The sequence below is a fragment of the Trichosurus vulpecula genome, chromosome 6 (assembly GCF_011100635.1).
Source record: "Trichosurus vulpecula isolate mTriVul1 chromosome 6, mTriVul1.pri, whole genome shotgun sequence".
Classification (NCBI taxonomy): Eukaryota; Metazoa; Chordata; class Mammalia; order Diprotodontia; family Phalangeridae; genus Trichosurus; species Trichosurus vulpecula.
In genome coordinates, this window is record NC_050578.1 from 34,059,185 (window position 1) to 34,084,409 (window position 25,225).

The 25,225-nt window shown below is 37.6% G+C and overlaps 1 pseudogene; it reads right to left on the reverse strand.

Annotated features, from left to right (window-relative positions):
* Positions 1 to 1,549: 1,549 nt before the first annotated feature.
* On the reverse strand, positions 1,550 to 22,982 carry LOC118854583 (annotated as a pseudogene).
* Between the last annotated feature and the right edge of the window lie 2,243 nt (positions 22,983 to 25,225).

Consider the following 25,225-nt stretch of genomic DNA (forward strand, 5'->3'; position numbering starts at 1 on the left):
TTTATAGTCTGCATGACTCCTCTGCTGAAAAGAATCTGCTCTCTCTTTTCTGTTGGCCATTATGAAGTTTACCCAGGTGGCTTTTATACTTATTTTTAGAGTTTTGCTTCAAAAAGATTCTCAGTCAACAACGACAAAAAGAAACAGATCCTGACATTGCTGTAGACAAGCCATCAGTAGAGTTCCAGCTATTTAAATCTTCCAATACTCAAAAGACATATGACCCACACGGTCCTAGTAAACCTCACATAAGCCTTATAGACAATTAGATGTATTTTGAGATACCATGTATCACCGCTGTATAAAAAATAGTGTTCTTATGAAAATTTTACTGAAAATAAACTTATGATTGGAGGAGACAGAATATAGCAGATACTTCCAAAATTGAATTTTAACATGGAAAATTATATTTGTAAATACATATTTTTATAACAAGACACTGCTGTGGAGTCCTTCCATTTTGTCTTTTAGCCAGTCCTCATAAAATTGCTATGAAATATGAACCAAAGAATTATTCTACATATGTCTTGTTCAAAGCTAATATCTCCCCAGTGGCTTAAACATTAGGAGCTCAACTCTTAAACTTTATCTTTGCCCTTAGTGATGATCTTCCCTTTGACAACATTTCTACTTCCACTTATTTGAATTATAGTATAGTCAGTGGCACTAACTTTGAATATAAAGGACGATTAATAGAACTTTCACCATAATGTCAATATAATTCTGTTACTGCACTTAAACAATGCTGTTGTCTTCAGAAATGCTAGTTACTTGGCAAAATCTAATCTCACTAGAAAGCTTTGATGTTCCCTAGCAAATTACACCTAATTTAATTAATTCAGTATTTCAAGGATCTGTGATTTAATTGGTATGGGTATTTCCTCTATTGACATAAATGACAGCCATTCTCTTCCTTAGTAGATGCTGTTTGTGAATTCATGTGACTGAAAAAAAAATTCCATTTGGTGGTCAACTGGTTATTAGCCCCTTTGTTTATATCTAGGCTTATTGAATTCAAGGTAGATCATTTCTTTTTCTTTTTTTTTAGTTTAATAGCAAACTTACAGGAACAGCACAGAAGACAGACAACATTAAAAACATGTACTTGCATGTAGGACAACTCAGTTAGAAAAGTATAGTGAATGGGTGGAATCTACCATATGATAAAAATGCTACAAACACCATTTAGTTGCCGTCAATAAGAAATTTACTTTTTAAAAAAATCCAAATGCTGGCATTGTCCAGAAAAATTTAACAGGTTTATTTATAATTGTTATAAAGTTGAATCGTTGAAACTTGTTCATGGAAACATTTTTTTTGACCGCATTAATGCTTTATGTCCTCGCATTTATATTCAAAATTCACACACAAATGAAAATGGAAAAAGCTTGCCAGTACCTGATTCTGTCCCCTATTTTTCCATTCGCAATCATATACTTAGGTACCTTTGGACCCCATGGGAAAAAAATATCTAATGTTCCTAACTACCAATAACAGGAAGAAGAGACTTTTTTCTGTTTTGAGAATGAAGAATGTTTCCCATCATAGTGGAGTTTAAGCACGTTCTCCACGTATGCGGCGTGCTAGCTGGATATCTTTTGGCATGATTGTGACACGTTTGGCTTGGATAGCACATTAGGTTGGTGTCATCAAACAGGCCAACCAGATAGGCTTCACTTGCCTCCTGCAAAGCACCAATTGCTGCACTCTGGAAGCGCAGATCTGTTTTGAAGTCCTGAGCAATTTCACGCACCAGACGCTGGAAGGGAAGTTTATGAATCAGAAGTTCGGTGGACTTCTGGTACCGTCTGATTTCACGGAGAGCCACAGTACCCGGCCCGTAGCGATGAGGTTTCTTGACCCCTCCAATAGAGGGTACACTCTTGCGAGCGGCTTTTGTAGCGAGCTGCTTCCTGGGGGCTTTACCACCGGTGGATTTACGGGCAGTTTGCTTGGTGCAAGCCGTGTTCCTGAAAACTTCTCCTTATACACCTCCCTTCTCTTTCGGCTTGGGCTCGGAGAGCGAGAGGCGGCCCTAGCGCTAGAGAGCTACGGAGGCAGGCGGCGGCGGCTGCGAACACCAAGGTAGATCATTTCTAATCCAATTAACATTTATTCAACACCTACAGCGGTCAACTCTGGGAATACAATTAATAAAAAAGAAAGACATCTCCTACCTTTAAGGAGCTTACAATCTAATCAGGGGAGACAAAACACAAAAGCAGAGAGGAAAGGAATGGGAAGAGAGCAAGAGTTACTTAGCATGGGTGTATCTTGTTCTGTGTAGTTGAAATTAGGCACAGCCACAGATGCAGACTGGAATGAGTCCGAACATCCAGCTTTTGCCATCTCTAAGGGAAGGTATTGAGAGAAGTTTATACTTTATTCTACACTGCTCCAGTTAGAGGGTAGGGGGGTAGGGGAGACCTAAGGAGGTAGTATAAGTCAAGGCTTGAATTAGCATCATGGTGATGAGATTAGAGATGCTGAGCTTAACCAAGTAGGGTCAGCTTGTTAGGTGAAGGTGAAACCAGGTAGAGAAGCACATATAGACTGCTTATGGAATTAGAAGGGATTGCAATCAGGGCCATACTTGAAGTTATTCTCTTTCTTTATTCTCTACTAGTAGGTCAGTATGACTTCAGGATCTCTGCCTCTCCAAAAAGAGAGTCACAGTAGGACTGTAGTTGAGGAAGAATCTAAACTGCACAGTAATATTAAGCAATTACTTTAAATGGAAGTACTATGAATATGTTAATTGCTTTAATTAAAAAAAATTGATTTCCTTTAACTACTTTCTAAGCAAATAAGCTTTAGTGAAATGTCTAAGTATTTTCAGTGCTGAATTTTAATAGGTAATGGGAATATCAATTTATTTTAAGTATATTTTAAAGGAACAGATACTTGGAATTGCAAGTATATGTCCTGTAAATTTAATTAAGCAATTCGAGCAAGAATATAGAAGGACTCTATGCTTTGAAAGTTATGTGTTTCATTAGATGATATGCAGTTGTATGCGATGCTGATCTTTCCATGTTATCCCTAAATTACCAAACTGTCATCACCCATCTATTACACCTTCCAAAAAAAAAAGGAAGGAAAAAAACCTCTCTATTCTCTACTATTACTCTACCTCAGGGCCTAACTATGCTGTGGAGATAAGTCTGAAGTCTCCTCAAAGGCCATGCCAATGAAGCAGAAAATCTGGACAATAAGTTACCAAACAATACCCCATCTAATAACATTCTCTTTAGCTCTGGGCCTATGTTTTTCATCTGCAGTGCCTGCCTAAGTTTTACATATGTAAAGACTTGTGTATCTAACTTCATATCATGATCTAGGCCAGGACTGTCTAAAATGTGACCCACAGTATGATTTATGAGGCCCACCTACAAGCATAGAAATTTGCATAAATGCTTTAGTAAAGGAAGCCGGCTACCCCAGAGCTCTCACTAAAATGGCAAATCAAAATGTATTGTCTATTGCTTCAATAAAAATGTAAGGTTGGACAGCCCTGATCTAGGCAGTAAGTGTTTCTAATCCCCTTTGTTTAATGAGGAGGTGAGCTAGGCCTATACTTCTTTTAAGCATCAATAAGTTTTATGTTTCTTTCTTTTTCTTTTTTTCTCCCCTCCCCCCTTTTTTGCAATGGTAATACAGAAGTCAATTGCTATTGTCCTTAATGGGCACTTTCTAGAAAGACTTTAGTTTACCCTCTGTTCCAACAAGGGCAGAGCTTGGAGGAAGAAAGTAGCTACATGGAGTATTGAGAAAAGTAGAGAACCAAGACTGAGCAGCATGAGGTCCATGAGCATTTGTAAACTATAGGAACTAACAATGAGCTTGTTAAAGCAGCAGGGCCAATAAGATGGGATTAAGGAATGTAGTTTGGCCATGACATAATTATTACAGAGTTACAGAAAGAAGATTCAATGGTTGTACAGCTATGATATGTCAACACTTTTTCACTGCTGAGGGAGAGAAAGGGATTCAACAGATTTGGGATCTTAAGCTTCACTGTTGGTATTTGAGTCAAAATTAACCATTTCCTTCTGCTAATGCTGGGATGTAAAGGGATTTATGTAGAAAGTTGATTATGCCTCCGCTATGGCCTTGGGAGAAGCAAACTATTTGTACCTCTATAATGAGAACATTTAGTAACTGATCCAATTTGTTATCATTTTATATTTAATTTCAGGTTTAGATCATTTTTATTTGATATTTGATATTATGTTTATAATATTATTTATATTGTTATGCTGACATAATCAAGTACTTTTAATTTTTAATTTAAGTGATTTTTGTATAGAAATGTATGGAAATGATTTTCACTGCAATATGCCTCTGCCCTTACAAAAACAAACAAAAATTATAAAAGACTAAATTACTTTAAAAATATATGAGCACCTTTTGGGGCTAAAATATGCAAATACAGTGCAAAATATGAGAATGAATTTTTTTTATAGACTCATACCAACAGGAAGAAAATATATGTTTCAATCTTGAAAAAAAATCTCTTTTGACATATCAGTTTTCAAAGTTTAGATGAGTCAAAGGTAGGAATTATTTTAGCTATTAAATGCTATATCCCACCCTTAACATTTTTTGTTAATTTAAGAGGAAGCTCATTAACCACAAGCATTCATTACAATTTATTCACTAGCTTGGCACTAGGGATAAAAAGATAATAGGGAAAATAATACAACTCTCAAAGAGTTTACATTCTACTAGGAAGATATAATCTGTTTATGGGGAAATAAAACCTTGGACAGGTTGCTTAAATTTTCTCATCTTCAGTTTCTTCATTTGTAAAAATGAGGGTATAGGGCTGAATGGCCTCTAAGTTCCTTCAAGCTGTTATCTATGGTCCCATTATGATCTAGAGCATTACTGGATGGCATTGGTGGATGGTCACTGATTCTAGTTCTAAGCACAGATGTGGTTCTCATGGTTTTAAAGATACATACTTCTGTTGTTCCACTAGGCATTAAAATTATCCCATAGCCTTTGTGAGTTAAGGGTATCTTGGGAGGGGAGAATGAAACTTTCTTATCAATTCACAGTTAGTGAAGAGGGATGAGCACTCAATGGGTATAGATCAGAGTGGAGATAAAAAAGTCTTTGGAAAGACTGGTGGATATTATTTAAAGAAACATAATGAGCTGATAGCATTAAAGGACTTGTCACTTAAATCATAAAGAAGAGAACTACTGGGAGCTCTATTAAACTTGCAGGTAAGATGAAATAGAATACTTAAATGACCTATCTTTGAAAAAGAAATTGCCAGATGAATTTAAAAGAGAATTCTACCAAACTTTTAAAGAACAAATAATTCCACAGCTTTATTAACTATTTGGAAATAGGCAAAGAAGGATTCCTACCAAATTCTTTTTTTTATGACACAAGTATGGTGCTGATACTATCCCAGGGAAAGGAAACACATAGAAAGAAAATAATAGGTTAATTTCCCTAATGAATATTGTTGCAAAATTTTAAGTAAAATACAAGCAAGGAAATTTTAGCAACATATCACAGACATATACCATGACTTGGTGAGATTGATACCAGCACTATAAAGCTCCTTTAATATTAGGAAAACTATCAGCATAATTGACCACATCAATTAAAAAGTCATCAAAATTATATGATTATCTCAAAAGATGCAGAAAAAATATTCACAAAATACTCATTTCCATTAAAACATTAGAAAGCATAGGAATAAATGGAGTTTTCCTTAAAATGATAAGTAGCTAGCAGACATTATCTGTAATAAGCATAAGATAGAAGACTTCCCAATAAGATCAGTGGTGAAGCAAGGATGCCCTTATCACCATTATTATTCGATGTTGTACTAGAAATATTAGCTATGGCAATTAAGAGAAGAAAAGGAAATTGAAGAAATTAGAATAAGTAATGAGGAAACAAACCTCTTTGCACATCATATGATAGTGTACTGAATCAACTGAAAAATAAAACAACTAGTACAAGTAATTAACACCTTTAGCAAGGTTGCAGGATATAAAATAAAGCAATATAAATCTTCAGCATTTGTTTCTTTTTTTTTTGAGGGGGGGAAGCCAGGGCAATTGGGGTTGTGACTTACCCAAGGTCACACAGCTAGAAATTGTGTCAAGTGTTTGAGATCTGATTCGAACTTAGGTCCTCCTGACTCCAAGCAAGGTTGGTGCTCTACTCACTGCACCACCACCAACATGGTCCAGCAGCAAGAGGCAGAAAGAGAAATTGCATTTAAAATAACTATGGACAATATAGAATACTTGGGAGTCTACCTGCCAAGACCAACCAAGGAACTACATGAACACAATTAAAAGACACTTTTCACACAAATAAAGTTAAATATAAACAATTGAGAAATATTAATTGCTCATGGGTAGGCCAGGCCAATATGATAAAAATGATAATCCTACCAAAATTAATTTACTTATTCAATGATATACCAATAAAACTACCAGAAAATAGAGCTAGAAAAAAAAATAATAGAATTCATCTAGAAAAACAAAAGGCCAAGAATATCAAGGAACTAATGAAAAAATGTGAAGGACAGTAGTCTAGCCATATCAATCTCAAACTCTGTCATAAAGCAGCTGTTGTTAGTGTTGTTTATTATTTGTTTTTGAAGATGGCCAAGGACTTCACAGGATGATTTCTTTTTTTATCATTTATAATAACAATTTTATTCAGTTATGAAAATGTTTATCTCTGTATAACAAAGAACATTAACTACAAAAGAATAATAGCAAAGGATAGAGACTTGTCCTTGGACCATTTCTATCTAAACCCCATTGAAAAATATGAGTCAGTCAGTAAACAACAATTATTTATTAAATACTTACTATGGACTAAGGCATTGTCCTAAGCACTGGGAATAAAATGATAATAATGATAATTAATAAAAAAGGAGGGAGCTAGATGGCTCAGTGGATAGAGCGCTGGGCCCAGAGTCAGGAAGACTTGAGTTCAAATCCGGCCTCAGATATGTACTAGCTGTGTGAGCCTGGGCAAGTCACTTAACCTCTGTTTGCCCCAGTCCACTAGAGAAGGAAATGGCAAACCACTTCAATATCTTTGTCAAGAACATTCCATGGACATGGTCCACGGGGTCAGAAAGAGTCAGACAAGACTGAATGAACAAAAAAAACTGAGAATAATAATAGTGATGATGATGATGATGATACAAACATAAAGTAAAGCTATCCGTAGTTCAAGGCAATTTGAAAATAATTGCTGAGAGAGACTTGGCTTATGATGGATATGGAAAGGAAAAAAAAGTGACATGATTTCTCATCTCATGATAAATTCACAATTACCCTGGAAAGAAACTGGTTAGGATTTTATTTTAAATTTTTCAATTTTCAAAATTTTAAATATTTTAAATTTTTAAAAATCTTGTTAGATTTAGAGGAGATTCCCAACCTTTTTTATATCATGAACTCCTTTGGTAGTCTCATATAGTCTATGGATCCCTTCTGAGAATGTTTTTAAATGCAAAAAATAAAATTCATAAGGTTACAAAGGAAAACAATTTTTGTGAAATAAAATAATTAAAATATTTTTTAAAATAAGTTCACTGCGTGTTAAGAACTGGTCTAGGCTAGAGGTTTGTTTCATTTTCTCGTATTATTTCTCCCACCCTGACTTTCCAAATAACCAGACTTTGCCTGTAGGCATTCTATGAAGTAGGTCAGTATTCTGAGGATCTCCTCAGAATATTGTCTAGACAGGGAGACTGAGGTCCTTATTGAAATTCATATCCTAAAGTCAGTGGTGATGTCAGGATTAGAAATTAGAAATTGGAATTCAGAATATAGAACTTCCCTGCCAACGGCAGTTTTTGTTTTCCAATCAAATATAAAAGAAACATAAGGCATGATAACTACAGACATGATTCTTGCCATCATGGGACTTAGCTGGGGAGAGCAGACATACACGTTGAGCAGCGTATCAAATTAATAAATATTTAGGAAGTACCTAAGACATGTAAGGCACTGTTCTGTGGCAGATGTAGAGAGGAATAAAACACTGTCTCTGATAAAAAGGAACACATAGACTAGCTGGGAAGACAAAACATACAGCTATGAAACTCTTGTATTTATTGTACTGTAAGCTAATAGGCATAAAATAATTTGTAAGCAAAGCAGCATGTTGGAATGGATAGAAGGCCTCCTTTAGAATCAGGAAGACCAAGATTAAATTTCTGCATCATGCACATGCTGACTGTGTGACCATATGTAGGTTGTTGACCTATTGGTGATAGGAGTTTCCATACTGGAAGTTCCTTACACCCTTAAAATCACAAGTTTTGACTTAAATAAATTTCAGACAGAGGGCCGAGTAGCGTAAGACAAACCACTCTAAGCTGCTGACCTAGCCTCTGCATTTTTCAGTTAATTTTTCTTCATGCTTTCAACCTCCTTTAGCTTTTAAGCCTATAAGACAATGAAGGGGGCTGCCTTTGGGTTATGAATATTTTCTGGTGGCAACAAAAGATCTGTGTTTTATCACTAATCATGCCTTGCTGAAAAATAATCAAATGTCTGCAGATGTTTGTCTCTCAAAAGGCAGAGGTAGGAGAAGGTGGAAAATATTCACTAAATAGGTAATGACTTATGTAGTCTATGGTGAGAATGAGAATACAGAGAAGGAAGGAAGGAAAGAAAGAAGGAAAGGAATAAGCATTTATTCTTACTTTTTTATGCTTATTTATGCTTACTGTGAGCCAGGTCCTATGCACTATTTACAGATATCTCATTTGATCCTCACAACAACACTGTGAGATAGGTGCTACTATCATTTCTATTTTTCAGTTGAGGCAAACAGAGGTTAAGTGACCTGCTGGGTCAACTGACAAGTTGATACAAGTGGATGGAGTTGTATACAAGGATGAATTTGAACCTAAGGTATTCCCGAGTCCAGGCCCAGCACTCCATCCACTGTGCCACCAGCTGCCCGTTAATAATATTTGGAAGGAATAATATTAATGACTGACATTCATACAGATTTTCTGGTTTACAGGTTGCTTCAAGTAGAGACAAAATCTGTGAAGTAGAGAAGAATGTTTTTATTATCATAATTTTACAGCTAAGGGAACCCAACTTCAGTGGTTAGGTGGCTTGACCTACATCACACTGCTAAGAACTGAAACCCAGAATGGAAAAGTATGGAATGTTAGCTTTGGAAGGGATGTCAGGGGGCCATCTAGTTCAAATTGGAATAGACTACTGACTGAGAAATCCCTCTGTGATATCCTCAAGTCAACATATGGACCTCTAATGAAGGAGCATGCACTCCCTCCCAAGGTGGCCCATTCCACTTTGGACAGCTCTAATCACTGTAAAACATATTCTATACCTCTGCCCTAAGTCTGTCTCTCTAATGCCATTGGTTGTTTTTTGTTCTGCTCTCTGGTGCCAAGAATAACAGATCTAAACCTTTTCTCACTTTTCAGCCTTTCAAATAATTGAAAAAAATTATGACGTCTCCTCCAAGTCTTGTTTTCTTCAGGTTCTACTCTGGGAGAGCTATGTGCTCCAAGAGAACACTCAGATCCTTCAATTCTCATATGGTTCGTAAAGCTGGTAACACTACTGGGTTGCTGCAGGCTTAGCACCTACTTCATGCCTTCCATTCTTGTAATTCTTGTTTTATTCAAATATTCCATTAGCTAATAGGGGAATTTCACCCAGGCTTCCCTCCACCCATTGCTTCCAACTTAAGATGGAAAATAAATTGTAAATTTCATGTAAGCAAATTATTGATTGTACTTGATACTCAAGGTAATCAGGCTTGGTTGCAGCCACCGATTAAAGGTAATGTGTCCACATGAAAACATGGAGCTGAAGTTAAGGAAAGTTAGAGTCCCCCACCCTTAAGGAAATCATCAGTGTTGCTAAAAGAAATTGAAAACAATTACCTTGTTGGCAAAGTTTCAACAAGAACAGATGGATATTTTGTCTACATCTTCAACTCTCTTGATAAGAACAGAGGAATGGAGGATTTCAAAGTCAGGTGCTTCATTTAGCAACTTTGTGTCTTCTCAAAAAAGGTATTTTCTGGTTCTACTCTTCTTCACCTTTTGCTTTTTCTGTGGTGGTAATGGGGATTTGTACTCCACCTAAAAGACTTTCCATGCTTCTCTTGATACTTGTGTTTGAAAGTCAAATTTTCTATTCAGCTCTGATCTTTTTACTGAGAAAGCTTGAAAGTCCTCTATTTTATTGAAAATCCATATTTTGCCTTGGAGCATGATACTCAGTTTTGCTGGGTAGGTGATTCTTGGTTTTAATCCTAGCTCCATTGAACTCCTGAATATCATATTCCAAGCCCTTCAGTCTCTTAATGTAGAAGCTGCTAGATCCTGTGTTATCCTGATTGTGTTTCCACAATACTCAAATTGTTTCTTTCTGGCTGCTTGCAGTATTATCTCCCTGACCTTGGAGCTCTGGAATTTGGCATTCTTCTCCTCATTGGCGTTTTGGAGCTCTTTTGCCATTTGAGTTAGTCTATTTTTTAAGGTGTTATTTTCTTCAGTATTTTTTGGGTCTGCTTTAGCAAGTCATTGACTTGTTTTTCATGGTTTTCTCTCATCCTTCTCATTTCTCTTCCCAATTTTTCCTCTACTTCTCTAACTTGCTTTTCCAAATCCTTTTTGAGCTCTTCCATGGCCTGAGACCAATTCATGTTTTCCTTGGAGGCTTTTGATGTAGACTCTTTGACTTTGTTGACTTCTTCTGACTGTATGCTTTGCTCTTCTTTGTCACCAAAGAAAGATTCCGAAGTCTGAGTCTAAATCTGAGTCCATTTTTGCTGCCTGGTCATGTTCCCAGCCAAGTACTTTACCCTTGAGTTTTTCATCGGGGTATGACTGCTTGTAGAGTATAGAGTACTTTATCCCTTGCATGAGGGTCTATGCTGTTGTTTTCAGAGCTATTTCTACACAGGTAGCTCTGCCACACCAGTGCTCCTCCCCACCAAGAACAGCCAACCCTGACTGGACCCAGATCTTAAGCAGGCTCTGCACTCCTGCTCTGATCTGCCACTTAATTCCTCCCACCAGGTGGGCCTGTTGCCAGAAACAATTGCAGCTGTAGTCCTCAGAACTGCACCAGCTCGGCGGCCCAAGGCGTGGTGTCAGAATGGTGAACTCCTTTCACTCTGTCCCCAAAGTTTTCTCCCACTAATCTTCTCTGTTGTCTTTGGTGTTTGTGGGTTGAAAAGCATGGTAACTGCCACAGCTCACTGATTCAGGCCACTAGGGCCTATTCCTCCCAGCTCCTTGCCTAGTTGGTCTGGGTGCAGCCCACGCTGGGCTCTGCTCTGCTCCCAGCTCCATGTGATAGACCTTACCCTGCGACTATCCAGGCTGTAATGGGCTGGAGCCCTGCTTCCCTCTACTATTTTGCGGATTCTGCAGTTCTAAAATTTGTTCAGAGACATTTTTAATAAGTGTTTGGAGGGTCCTGGGGGGAGAACTTTTGTCAAATCCCTGCTTTCCAGCCACCATCTTGGCTGCACTCATCTAGGATGATTTCTTGACTTGTGCATGAATTAGATTTAAGTGAAGAAGAGTTACACAAAGTTTTCAGCCTCACTCTCTCTTCCAGAGTCCTGGAAGTCCAACAGGAAGAAATAAGTCAAGACAACTGATGATGGCCCAGAATGTAGTAGATTATCTTGGTGTCTGCTTTTGGAGTTGTGAATTGATTTAACCATTCTGGAGAACAATTTGGAACTAAGTTCAAAAAGCAATCAAACTGGGCATACATTTAATTCAGCAATACCACTGCTAAGTCTATATCCAAAAGAGTTTTATTTTTTAAAGGACCCATTGGTACAAAAATATTTGTGGTAGTTTTTTTCTTTTTTTTGAGGAGATGATTATGAAGTCAGAAGTGGCTGAATAATTTGTAATACATAATTATGATAGAATGCTATTGTGTTATAAGAAATGAGGAGCCAGATGCTTTCAGAAAAACCTTTTAGACTTATATAAACTAATGCAAAGTCAAGTGAGTAGAACCAAGAGAACTTTGTACACAGTAACAGCAATATTATGTAAGATCAACTTTGAATGATTTAGTTCTTCTCAGCAATACAATGATCCAAGGAAATTCCAAGTACTTATGATGGAAATACAATCAACATCCAAAATAAATACTGATGGAGTCTGAACTCAGATTGGAGAATACTTTTTAAAATTTTAATTTACTTTTTTTTTTGTCTGTGTTTGCTTTCGCAAAAGGACCAAAATGGAGATGCTTTGCAGGATAGCTTTCATATCTCTAGGTTTCTCAATAAGGAAGGAGAGGATTTAGAACTCAAAATTTTAAAATATAAATGTTAAAATTATTTTTATACATAATTAAAATAAAGCATTAAAAATAAACATGCTAACATTTTTTTTCAAATGTAAAACCTGTGATTTCATCAGTCTAGGGTGATCCCACTGAAGAATTTCTATCAATGCATAATAGCATCACCTCTGTGATTCAGATCATTATAGAGTTTTGTGAGAAACTGAGTAATTCAGTGACATGCTTACAGTCACATAGCCAGTATGTTGTAGCAACAATCTGCTAGCAGCTGCTGTAGGGGTGTAAGACCCACCAACAACAATCATACAGAAAGCTGCCAGCACAGGTTCTATGATATGCTTTTCTAAGGAAAGCAAATTTAAGGGGTTAACCATCTCAGTTTAATAAAACATACATATATCATTCATTTAGCTTAGGGGGAAAAGATCAGCCCCCTGAACTTCAAAGCAAATACAAACAAAAGTCACAAACATCAACAGACAGACCTTGTCTGATTCAAATCACAGTTTCCAGAGAAGCACCGATATCTGTCTGGGTTATCAAAGCTGGGAGCAGTTACACAGCTTTCCCATAGTCTCGACACTCTTTCCGTGAGTGAGCCCCAAAAATCAAACACCAACCTTGGATCTTATATAAGTGTCTCAGGGCCCTGGGGCCCCCGTGAGAGAAGCACTCAAACAAAGAACATTGAAAAATCCCATTTTGCTGGCCATTGCATTTGAAAGGCAAGACTCATCAAAGGTACTTAACTACCTCAACATTCCAAAGGAGGAGACAACAAAAAGTCCTTCCCTGATTGCATTGTCTTAGGGCTGAGAAACACTCCAAGACAAAAAGATCCTGTTCCTGCCCCATTCAAACAAATGCCAGAGTCATTAAAGGCAGTAGTGAAAAGTCCCATGTTAATTACTGATACACATGTGTTAGAAATGGAAATTGAATCCAGGTCTTTCTGACTTAAAATCTTGCTCTCAATCAACAATACCATGTGGCTCTCATCCTGGAGGCTATGGAAGAAGAAATGTGTCTAGTTGCTCAAAAGCTGCCCAAAGGACTGATGAAAGTTGGCCTCATGTTTGTATGGTTGTTCTCAGTGTGCACTGAAAAATAGATCTAAGGGACCTTTATCTTCCCAAAGTAGTCTATGACTGGGAACTGTTGTGAGTACAAGATGGGATTGGGATAATAAAGTGAAAAAAATAAATATTGGTGCCACATTTAATGTAGAAAATTATATTTTGGGTGCATACATGGGCTAAATTATTTCAAGAAAATTCCATAATGGGAAAGAGAATAGAACAATCATTCAGAGAGAAGGAAATGAAACACCAGAGATATCTTCCAAGTTTTGTCTGCAGGCATTCTGCCTGACCACTATTTTTGCCATAATATGCTATGGATAAAGTTGAATCTTTACCTAAAGAACTATTTGTATTTCAATAAAGAAATGTGAAACAGAGTTTTCTTCATCATGACATTCTTAGCACCTCTTTTTAACTCACCCCACATATACAATCCTTCAACATCTTGCAATTTCTTTCCCTATGACATCTCTCATATAAATCCACTTCTCTCTAATCACATTATTACCACCCAGTTAAGGCCATCATCACTTATCACCTGAAAAATTACCATAGTCTTTTCATTGGACTCTCTCTTTCAAGCTTCTCTCTACTTCAAACCATCCTTTTCACAGCTGCCAAAATGATTTTCCTAGCACATACTACTTTTCTTCCCCACTCAAAAAAACATCAATGGCTGCCAATTATTACTAGCAAGATGAAGTATAAACTTTTCAGTTTGTTGTTTAAAGCTTCTCACAATCACATATTTTACTAATATGTCAATATTCAATAGGGAGCATTTATTAAGTGACTACTATGTGCCAGACATTGTGTTAAGAACTAGGAATGCAAATGAGAAAAAAAAAAGAAAGACAGTTCCTACCCTTGAGGAGATGCATTAAAAGCTATTATTCATACAGTGGGATCACATCCATCAGTCTGTCATCAATCTATTCAACCTTTATTTTTGGACCAGATTCCACACTTCTCAGTGGTTGAGTTTGATTATTATCGCTTTTGTTACCAACTGTTCCATCAGATCATGTGCCAAAGATAGGTGAATAGTCTACAAAGGTGATGATATTTAGAAAGCTATATTCAGAGAAGAGCATGAGTCTTCTCCCTTCTTTCTCTCTCTTTTTCTTATTAAAACATTAATATTTTCTTTGTGTAATAATTGTATGTTGTGGTTATCTGAATATAGATATATCTCCCTAAATGCCACCAATAGATATAATCTGATATCTGATTCACCTTTGCAGATAGTAGGAGGAAAGCCTCACCTGTACCTCCAGCATGCTATTTGGGGGAGGAACAGGAGGACCAGAACTATGGAGACTGGGCAATCTCTTCTCCAAGCTATAAGTGGCATATAGGGCTAGAATTATTATTATCATCATTATTGTTGTGGTTACTGAAAATTCTCAGGTATCTTTTATCTAGGGGTATGAGTTGGGGGTCAGAAGGAAAACCAATCATTTGATTGTTTTTAACAGTGAATGTTATCCCTTAGCTTAGTCTTGCCCCCTACCCCCACCAAAAAAAACAATTATGAAGAATCAGTAGTGAGTAAAATCAATTATCTAAGCAAAATAACAGATACTAGAGAAGTTCTACAGATAAGAATACATCAAATAATACAGAATAAATGTTCAGTTATTAAGAGAGGCAAGATTTTGGTTCAAACAAGGAAAGACAGAACAATTTTGAGCAGGAGAGATCAACTTTTGACAGTCTCTGATATTGTAAGCCTTAGAGGTCAGTAATCATGATTGGGCCAACCCGTACATATCTGAGGCTCCAAGGGATGACATTCAAAAATCTCTATTTCTTGACCTCCATCCTAGTAGCACTTTTTTATGTGTCTCTGAAAAATTTCTGCAACCAACTGAAGTAAGTCATTTACACAGATATCCACAATGCTCATCATTCTCTCAGCCAAACAAGAGTCATATCCATATGCCTCTGGCAGCATAGGGTTGTCTCTTGACAAAAGTGTCTCAGACTTTTGTGGAACCACGATCACACTGGAAATATCAATAACAAAGATATTAACAATATTTCAAGTAAGTTCAAACCAAAGGACAAGGCTGGGTTGGTAACAGGAAGCATAAAACTCTAAACGCTTGAGAAGAGTCAATTGCAAAACCAGAGTATTCATGCTAGGAGAACATTACTAGTTCGGGGAAGTGCAGGAATTGACAAGGAGCTTACTGATTCAAACTACCTCCCCAAATCCTTGGATCTTTTATGGTAGTATTATTCATCCCTTGTGTATTCATGTGCTGATATATTTCCATGATCATAACTTAAAAATGTTTCCTATTTTCCATAATAACCCCCCCACACTCAATTTTCCCTTTCTGGTCCTATGCTTAGAAATTGAGGAATTATTCTGAAGAGTTGAAGGAAGAAAGCAATTCGCTTTCAGATCTACTTGACTTTATTTCCAGGACTTCCTGAGCTACAGTGAAGATGATCAAAGATTTCATATTCAATTTGAGCACTTGAAAAAATTCCTTTTATACAAAGGAAATAATGAATCAAAACCTGAACCACATAATGTGGTGAACTTAAGAAGGATATAAATCCAAAGTAGGCATGACTTTACCAATATATTAGTTGCTGGAAATCAACTAAATATTCTATCATTTTTATTTTCTGTTTTAATTTTCACATCAGGAAGCTTAATAATACTATGTTTTTGAATGCAAATTGTAAAATATATAAACAACATTTCTAAAATCACATAAGATCAGGAATGTGTGTATATATATACGTATACAGTCATACAAATATGTGTGTATACACATATAAACACATGTGCACATATATATTTGTGTATGTTATATATGTATGTACACATACATGTACACAGATGCATATACAAACATGTATCTATGGACATATGTATAGATGTGAACCTAGATGTGTTAGTACTACACATTTTGGACCTGAAACATGCTGTCACAAAGAATTATATTCTATTTAGTTTTGAACATAGTTGGTTTTGCATTGATCAACTTTTAGATGGCACATTCACTTTTGGAAACCTTCAGTTGTACCAGGAGCCCAGAGGAGCTTAATGCATTCCTGAAGTACTTGCTGTTAGAGAATGATTTGTGTTCACAAGAGTATCCAAATGTTTAAAGAAGTAATAATCTGTTAGGTGTTAAGAAGGGTGGCACGCAAAACAACTAGTGACAAAACTGAGCATCTGGTTGTTTCATATGCTTAATGGTGAATGAAGGGACTGACTGCATTTTTCACTGACTTGATAGACTGCATCACGTAAAACTAGGCAAAATGAATAAAAAATTCAATATTGAAGCATCATGGCACAATGGCAAGTAGTTTGGCTTTGGCATCACAAGCCCTGGATTCAAATTCTGTCTCTGACATTTACTTTCTTTATGACTTTTAGTGAGTTATTTGATCTGAGTTTTTCCCCCTCATCTCTAAAACAAGGTTGCTAGACTAAGATAGTCATTACATTCTAACTCTTAATCCAACATCCTATGATTAAAAGCATTTATTCACATGGCTGTAATTGGTTTAATTAGTAGCAAATCATGAGTTACTACTTTTGCTCACTTCCTTACCTTACCACCTTACTGAATCAAATTGAAATTGCAGATATATATATATATATATATATATATATATACACACACACCCACACACCCACATATATGTATACATATACATATATATATATATATATGTATATATATATATATATATTCATCATGAAGCTATTGAAAAATTGCATTCTCTCAGTTCTTCATACATGAAATCTCGATTTCATGCTTCCATAATTTCACTGGAAATTCATGTGACTGTAATACTATTCATCTTGACCCTCTCCTCATAGCACTGTTCTCTTTTAGTCACAGCTCAGGCAACATCTTCTGCAAAAAGCCTTTCCTGAAATTCTTGACTGTTAGCATACTGCCTCCTGAAATTCCTTCTACTTAATTACTTTTATATGCTTATGTATGTATATATGTATGAATTTATGTATATATCCATACACACATATGTATGCATATGTATACATGGTTATTTGTACACACATACACCTGTATACATATATATATGTATATATATATATATGTATATATTTATATAAGCACTTGCTTTGTCCTTGATTAGATGTAAGTTCCATATTCAAAAATGTTTTCATCCATTATATTATATGACACCAAATAAGTACCTGTTAATTGGTCGATTGGCTCTTGTGACCATAGGACTTTCTATTTAAAGATGTGGATGCAAAATACATCTAAGAATACTGAGTGGGACGTGGTGGTGGAAACATCTGAACTATTGACCTTTAGATATTTTATTTTCCCCAATCTTCCTCCTTCTTCTTCTGTGAAATGGGGATAATAGTTCCTAAACTGCTTACAAGAGCTCTATGAAGATATTTTAAAAATCTTAATGATCTATATAAATATGGAGTATTATTATCATTATGATTTCATTGTGACCAAAATCTTTACATACTGCCTCAATCTTATATTTCTTTTAATGACCCTTGTTACTTTATAACCCTCTTTCATGGGAGTTAATTCATCTCATGGAAAGAAGAAGAAATGCATTCATAGCTTGGGCTTCCATCTACCAATTACTGACTTTTGCTTTGTGACTATCACCAAAAAATATTTAGCACAGTCACTGGGGTCACTTTCACAAACTTCATTTATACTGTCAGGCTATCTCCAGCATGGTGCTGTGCTGCTATAGCTTTTCTATGGGTTATAGAGAAACACGAAATACTGGGGGAAGGCAAAAGGTTTTAAATACCATGGCTCATAAACTCCCTTTAATGTGTTATTATTTCTTAATATCAAAAAGTCATTCAGAGTTAATTAGCTTTTGATTAGGGGTATTTAATAAAAGTGCTATATTAAGGACATTTCGCACTTTTGTATGACTACAAAAACAAAAAATATATATTATAATGAAAAAAATAATCTCTTCCACCCTGTCACAGAGCTCATATAGCAAAGGAATTAATCCATTTCCCTTAAGTCCTTTTATTGGAGGTCCTTTTTCTCTCTTACTGCAACCTTCACATATTTCCTTTTAGGCATGGAGTTCCTTTCTTCTGGACTTCTTAAATCCTTGTATCTGCTTTTCTTCAGTTTATCTATTTTGTTCTTAATTCCTAATTCAGGAATTTGTATCACTCATGGCAATTCCAGCACTCTGGTAGCACAATAGAGTAGTTCTGAGAAGAGAGATTTACTTGTCACCAAGTTAACCAAGAAAACTTGAACTTTACCATCAAGTCTCATCTAAGAGAGTCATAAGCTAACTGAAAACCTTTTCAGCCTGGGGGTGTATGTGACAAATGGTGTCTCTATCCTTACCTAGATTCTGTACTTGTTAGAATGTTTGGTAGAATTCACTTTCAAATCTATCCAGTTGTAGTGCTTTTTCTTAGGAAGCTCATTTTTGGTCTCTTCTTTTTAAAATTGTCAGACACTTTTAAAAATGGGAAAATAATTACTAAAGCCTCAGATTTGTTTGGACTTTTTAAAGCAAATAAAGACTACCTTGGGTCAAATGGAATAGGGATAGAGAAAGAATTAAATGGGTTCGTTCAATGTGGATTTACATTCCTAGTTTCTCAAATTCTAAAATTTCCATCTAACTACCACTTTCTCATGCTCCAAAATAACATTACCTCATTTTCATTGAATTTTCACTCTACCTCCATAAAAACCCCCCTCTATGAAGCTCTCTTTGTTCTCATAATACAAAGGTTTGAATCTGTAGATGCAATGGAAGCCATTTCCACAATGATCTTGCTAGTCTCGAGTCTCTCATTTCTTAGGCCCTAGCCATAATCATCTTGCTCCTGATAACTTTGAGTGATAGGTATGTAACAACAGGGCTGCTTGCAGCTGCTGTGGAAGTGTAAGATCAACAATACTAGCATGCAGGAGGACTACTAGCACAGGTTCTTTGATGTGCTTTTCTAAGGAAAACAACTTTAAGGGGGTTACAATTTCACTTTAATTAAACTTACATATATCATTCACTTAGTTCAGGGGAAATGTCAGCACCCTCAACTTCAGAGAAAGCAGAAATTACAAGCAGAAATCATATAAACAGAGCAAATAACACGAATTAGCAGACAGGGCTTCTAACTGTCTGTCCATAGCAATACATACATAGTCACCAGAGAGAGAAGACCCAACATCTGGGTTTTCAGAGCTAGGGGATTCCTTAACAGCTACCCAGAGTCTCATCTGGCATATCACAGGAACCTTGTTCCAATGAGTAAGCCCACAAGCAAAACCTCTCTTCCTGCAGTTCTGAGAGTTCTAGCTTAACAGCTATCCTCTGGGTATATATACCTTTTTTTCTGGCTTCACACATCTTGTAACCTAATTAGTGAAAGGGTGTGGGCTTTCCTACAAAAAAAGGAAAAACTGTATCAAAGGCACTTGATTGCCTTAGTGCTGAGAAGCTCTCTAAAAACAACAAAAAGTCCCACTTTGCTTGCCACTACAAGCTCTCATCCACTTTTATTGCTATTTACAGACTGTCCACTTATCGACTATTAATAGAAATAATGTGACCATGACCTGATCAGCAAACCAGTTAGTCATGTATTAACAACCCTCTTCCAAAGACAAAATTGTTTTCCGAAAATATCCCTCTTTTCTCATATCAAATTATCAGCACTCTCCCTTCCCTTCTTGTTCTCTATATATGACTAAACTTTATAGAAAACTTTCCTCCTTCCCACCTGACTTATGGGGGAAATTGGCATGCCTCTTTTTCAAGGCTAAGTCCTCAGAATCATTGTTTTCTGATGACCTTGAAACATTTACATCACTAAACTGGATCTTCTCTCCACTTGAAACTTATTTTTTGCTTGGTTTTTTCATTTCAGGAACAAATAAAATCAATCCTTCCCTAAAATTAAGAAGAAATAACAAGGATATCATCTACATTCCCTTTCATTGAATATCTACTCAATTAAACATTATTTTCCCCCTAGATTTGTTATTTGATTAGTTATGGAGCTACCAGTAAGGAAATCTTTTCTGTCTGTGCAGGTCAACACATATTATACAATGTGTGATCTTAGGGAGATTTTTGGGACACTAAGAGGTTAGTGACTTTCTGATATCACAAGAGTGAGATATGGCAGAGCTGGACTTCACCTTGGTCTTCTTGATTCTAGGAACAGCACTCTGTGTAATATGATCCATTTCCTTTTGCTATTAAAAAAGCCTACAACCACTGCCAACAATTCCTTGAAATCTGTTCTCTTCTTAGCAAACCTTTTCAATCCAATCTCTGTCCTAATGAAACTATTTTGTACAAAGGCATTAATAGCCAATGATAGCTAACTCAAATAACCTTTCCTCAGGCCTCGGATTCCTTGATCTTTATTTGACATGAAACAAAGTCAAATGTTCCCTCTCCCTTGTTTTTTTTTTTTTCCTGTCTATGATTTCTTCTTTTGGTTTCTAAAAAGTGCAAAGATTAGAGGCAATCAGTCAATCAGTCAATTATCCAACTTCAGTTGAAGTTGCTAATAGGATGCTATATACCATGACACTTTAATTTGGTGAACAATACCCTATTGAATCAATAAAATACTTTAACCAGGTATGAAAAAAAAAACCTTGATGAGTTTTGTTCAGTTGTGAAGTTGTGCCTGACTCTTCATGAACCCTTTTGGGGTTTTCTTGGCAAAGATACTAGAGTGGTTTGCCATTTCCTTCTCTAGCTCATTTTACAAATGAATAAACTGAAGCAAAGTTAAGTGACTTGCCCAGGGCTGCACAAGTGTCTGAGGCCAGATTTGAACTCAAGTATCTCTGAGGCCTGTCATTGTATCCACTGCACCACCCAGCTGTTCTTTGGTAAGTTTAATAGTCCAAGAAAACCATTGGATAAAATGAAGAGACGTTGCAAAGGAAGTATTTTTCAGTTGTTTAAGGAGACTTGTTTGTATCCTGTGGAGATTACATAAAACCTTCAAACCTGATTGGAATTGAGCCTACAAGCATCTAGAAACTTAGTGCTAGAAACTTTTCCAGCCAAGTGCCTGAGAAGGCATTACTATTGTGAGGGTTGGGGGTGGGGGAGTAAGTCGGATACAAGATTGTGAAAGCTTCCCATGAATAAATCAGGCAAGGTAATACTCAAATAGTACAAATTTAGTTAGGATGTAGACCTCACTAGGCCTAAGTTTCATTTTCCTGTAAATCATATGATTTCAGGGAAATCAGGTGGTCTCCCCCTCTCCACCTCCCCTAGCCTACTCCCATGCCGTCATCTTAACATTGAAATTTCCCTATAAGTTAATTCTGTAGTTTCTATGCTAGTATTGGGTAAATTTATGCTGGGATAGATTGTGAGGCCACCTGTCCCAGCAAAGACGGACAGGGGTCCAGCCTCTAGGGGTGGAATTTCTTAGAATTGTTTGTACAAGGTTATATATCCCCTTGCTTGCCTTCTCCCCCTTGCCTCTCTGCACTACCATCCCGCCCTGGTAGTGGGAGATGCCCAATTCTCACGAGACTTGATCAAATAAAGCTTCTGTTTTGTTTCTACCTTGAGAAAACAGAGACACCTCTGTTTTTGTTTATTTTGAGCCTGTGGTTTGTCCCACACAGGGAGGTAGGGAGAAGAACCTAAGTCTCAGTATCTTCACCTTCTCCCTCACTCCAGCTACAAAAGTGAACTTCCCCCAACTCAAGGACATTGTAAACTTTTTGAGGCTTAGAGGAAATATACTATGTCCCTCTTTTATCATCTTAGCAGCATCCTCAGAACAGACTGTGTAGTTAGAAGCCTTCTCCTCATCATGATCTGAGCACAAATTAGATATACCAAGAAAAGGAAGCTTCAGGTCACTACAGGGAATCTAACAGAAGCTACACAGTGGCTAAGCAGTTCATGAAGAGAAGCAGCTCAGGAGAGAAAAGTATTTCAACAACCAACACTAGCTGTGAGTTAACTGATTTTCCAAAGTTCTCAAAGTTTATACTCACTTTCCCCTGAACTTTATTTAGTTGTGGTTGAGTCTGTCACAGACTTCCAGGGGTTGTTTTGAATCATTTGTTTTTAGTAGATCACCTTGATATATACTCCATGCCAAGGCTATTTACATTTCATGAAACTTGATAAAAAATAAGAGAAGTGGACCAGGTAGGGTTCATGCAAAAACATTAGAAGGAAATCCTTTGTAGTCTCTGGCACTACCTTTAAAACCTTAAGGGGAACACAATGCCATCCTCTTCTTGGTTTCCCCATTTTTGTTGTTATTAAAAACATCCCTTTCCTATTAGTTGAGTGGTTCTAAGACTTCTTATCCTACAATCTATCTCCCCTTCATACTCACCCAAATATTCCTTTTGTTACCTTTCTCATTTTGGTCTATGCCGGAGACTGGAAAATCGCCTTACCCCTCCCCTCTGCCTGACCCGCGCCCTCTCCCTTCGCTAGCTTTCATTTCTCGCTTAGCTTTCGTTTCCTGGCTAACTCTCGTTTCTGGGATATGACGCAGGCCTGCGTCCAATGCATAGCCACGCCTCTGGGGACGTGGCATCCTGATAATATGCTCATAAAAACCCTTACCAGGAACAATAAAGAGAGACATTTTCACACCAGCAATGCGTCTAGTCTCCTTCCTCTCCGTGATCCCGTTCCCGAGCCTCTTGGCCCTTTAGAGCCATTAGGTTCCCCTCGAGCCTAGCTCCCCCGGCCCTCTCCAGCTTCGCTGACCCACGATTGTGTGACCTGCGGGCCAGGTCACTTGGCGCCCAACGTGGGGCTCGAACGCTGGACAGGGACCTGATAGACGCCCCGACTCGTCCGGACTCCGAAAACCCCATTAAGGTAAGTGTTCGCGTCTATCGACATCATGGGATCACAACTATCCAAAGAACAGGTTTTTGTTAAAGATTTAAAACAAAGCTTCAGAGAGAGAGGAATAAGGGTAAAGAAAAAGGACCTTTTAAAATTTTTTATTTTTATAGATAAGGTATGTCCCTGGTTCATTGTTAATGGTCCAGATATACACCCGGGGAAATGGCAGAAAGTAGGGAGAGATCTTAATGAGAAATTGAAACAAGAAGGTCCCGAGTCAGTTCCCATAAATGCCTTCTCCCTCTGGACCTTAATTAATGACATTATTGAGGGATCAACAGGAGACAAAGGTGCCCGCCAGTTACTCGTTCAGGCGGAATCCTGTCTCGCGCCGCTTTCTCGCGCTGCTTCTGCATCCTCCCTTCACGCAGAAAACTCACAAGACAAAGAGGAAGTAAAATCTCCTCCCCCTATCATCATGCCCCCTACCGTCAAGTCCATTTACCCGCCACTCCCTAACCCTGTGGAAGAAAAACTCACTTTCCCGGTCTTCCCTACCGAGAGGAAAGTCGGCATGAACACTGCCCCCGAAAACGAAAGCGGCCCGCTCCCTGACAAGGACGCAGCCAATTTAGACGCTGAGGCTGCTGCATACAACCCTCAAGAAGTGTTCGTATCCCATACTTTCTCCCCACCCCCCTATTTACTACCCCCCCTTGTGGACCTTTCCCAAATCCAAAGAGATTTGACCCAGCGCATGGCTGAATTACGAAAGACAGTCAATATACAGAATCAATATCACCAAATGGTGAAGGAGTTCTCGGCGCTACAAGCGTCCCTTCAAAAGGCGCTCCTTCCTCCCTCTGCCTCAAACGGCTTTCTCACAACATCTTCTCAAGGAAAACTCCCTCAACAAAAAAAGAACCAAAAGTCCCTTCTCTTTCCTATTCTTAGAAGCAATACACAAAATAGACCTAAAGATGCAGAGGACACAAACTCTGATAAGCACCCCCCTGAAAATAGCGCAGGACTTGAAGAGTCCGAGGAGGAAAGCCAGGAGGAGGAAGTGGAGGATGATGATCAGGAGTCTGATTCAGAGGAGGACAGTAAATCATGCTCCTCTAAATACAAAGCCCCAAAGTTTAAGAATATCAAGGATCTCCATGCAGCCGTAAAAAAGTACGGTCCCAATGCCCCCTTCACTCTCTCTGCCCTTGAGGCTATAGGACAAGGAGGTTATCTGCTGCCCGGGGAATGGGTCCGAGTAGCTCAGGCCGCCCTATCAAGGGGACAATTCCTAACCTGGAACGCAGAATTTGAATATCACTGTCAAACCATTGAGAAAAGAAACTTGAAATCTAAGGCTAATAGGGATTGGACTTTTGATAAATTGGCAGGACGAGGTGAATATGCGTTAGAGAAAAAACAAAGAAAGTTACCTACAGGCTTGCTAGAACAGACTGCTCACGCAGCTAATCGCGCTTGGAGAGCCCTTCCTGTTACAGGCTCCCCCTTTACACCCCTTAATAAGATCACTCAAAGAAAAGATGAAGAGTACTCTGACTTTGTCAGTCGACTGTTAGAGACGGCTGAGAGGACATTAGGAAATGAAGCATCAGATGATTTAATTATCAAAAGACTGGCTTTTGAGAATGCAAATGGCCCATGTAGGAGTGTACTGAATGGTCAATGGCAGGATAAGACATTGAATGAGATGATTAAACTATGCCGCGATATCCAAGATCCTACAGCAGCAAAAATTGAAAAAATGTCTCAGGCGGTATTGGCCTTACAAAACCCTATGAAAAACATGTCAGAGGCATTTCTAACTATAGGAGCAGCTGTTAGTAATACTATAAAAACCTGTTTTAGATGTGGGGCAGAGGGTCATTTTGCCAGACAATGCCCCATGAGCCAACCTAACCCCCCCACTCCACGAAAGCGCACAACACCCGCTACTCCGTGTCCTAGGTGCAGAAAAGG